We start from the raw sequence: 1,575 nt of genomic DNA, 5'->3' as shown, positions 1-1,575 counted from the left end.
TGTCTGAATGTAGCCTTACAATATATTAATCTTTATTTCTTGAGCATTTCGAGACTCGTCTTCATGTCCGTGATCTCATCCAGGACTCCGAACAAACTTCGGTTCATCAAAACACGAAACTCATAATACAAATCATCATCGAACGTTAAGTGTGCGGACCCTACGGGTTCGAGAACTATGTAGACATGACCGAGACACCTCTCCGTTCAATAGCCAATAGCGGAACCTGGATGCTCATATTGGCTCCCACATATTCTACGAAGATCTTTATCGGTCAAACCGCATAACAACATACGTTGTTCCCTTTGTCATCGGTATGTTGCTTGCCCGAGATTCGATTGTCGGTATCCTCATACCTAGTTCAATCTCGTTACTGGCAAGTCTATTTACTCGTTCCGTAATGCATCGTCCCGCAACTAACTCATTAGTCACATTGCTTGCAAGGCTTATAGTGATGTGCATTACCGAGAGGGCCCAGAGATACCTCTCCGAAACACGGAGTGACAAATCCTAATCTCGATCTATGCCAACTCAACAAACACCATCGGAGACACCTGTAGAGCATATTTATAATCACCCAGTTATGTTGTGACGTTTGATAGCACACTAAGTGTTCCTCCGGTATTCGGGAGTTGCATAATCTCATAGTCATAGGAACATGTATAAGTCATGAAGAAAGCAATAGCAATAAACTAAACAATCATAGTGCTAAGCTAACGGATGGGTCTTGTCCATCACATCATTCTCTGATGATGTGATCCCGTTCATCAAATGACAACACATATCTATGGCTAGGAAACTTAACCATCTTTGATTAACAAGCTAGTCAAGTAGAGGCATACTAGGGACATTCTGTTTGTCTATGTATCCACACATGTACTAAGTTTCCGGTTAATACAATTCTAGCATGAATAATAAACATTTATCATGATATAAGGAAATATAAACAACAACTTTATTATTGCCTCTAGGGCATATTTCATTCAGACACTATAGAAGTTCCCTTCGAAATCAAAGGATGGTGGCTCTGACTCGACGAATTCACTGAACTTGGAGGCCAGCGCCTTCACTTCACCATGGAAAGCGATCGGGAGATCAATGATCCTTGCCCAAATCTCAAACTTGAAGAGCTCAATCGAGGATGGTTTTGTGTAGCCGTCATACGGAGTGATAATCATAGGGTTTCCTCTAAAGTGCCACGGTCCCCCCTGCGTGACCCGCTCCCAATCCCCTAGGCAATCAAATTGCATCTGGAACAAATTCTCCTCTAGGGTTTTGATCTTGACTGGCCTAGCAAGATCCCAGGCCGTCTTCATGTTGCGGAAGAACCTATACATACTAAAGCCCTTGTCCATGTGAACTCGAACTAATATCATCCAACGGCGGTCCTGCTCCGCCGGGGCATCTTCTTCCTCAAAGATCACATCGTCCAGATCATCCCCGTTGAGAGCCAATTCCTTCATCAGATCTTCCAGCTTGCCCTTGCCCTTGGACCCCGAGGCCGACGGATCGCCCTTGCTCGCCATCTCCGTCGTGGAAAGAGATCTTGCAGACCCGCGCTGGGAAAACCCTAGA

The sequence above is a fragment of the Triticum aestivum genome, chromosome 2D (genome assembly GCF_018294505.1).
Source record: "Triticum aestivum cultivar Chinese Spring chromosome 2D, IWGSC CS RefSeq v2.1, whole genome shotgun sequence".
Classification (NCBI taxonomy): domain Eukaryota; kingdom Viridiplantae; phylum Streptophyta; class Magnoliopsida; order Poales; family Poaceae; genus Triticum; species Triticum aestivum.
This window is presented reverse-complemented; position numbering follows the sequence as displayed.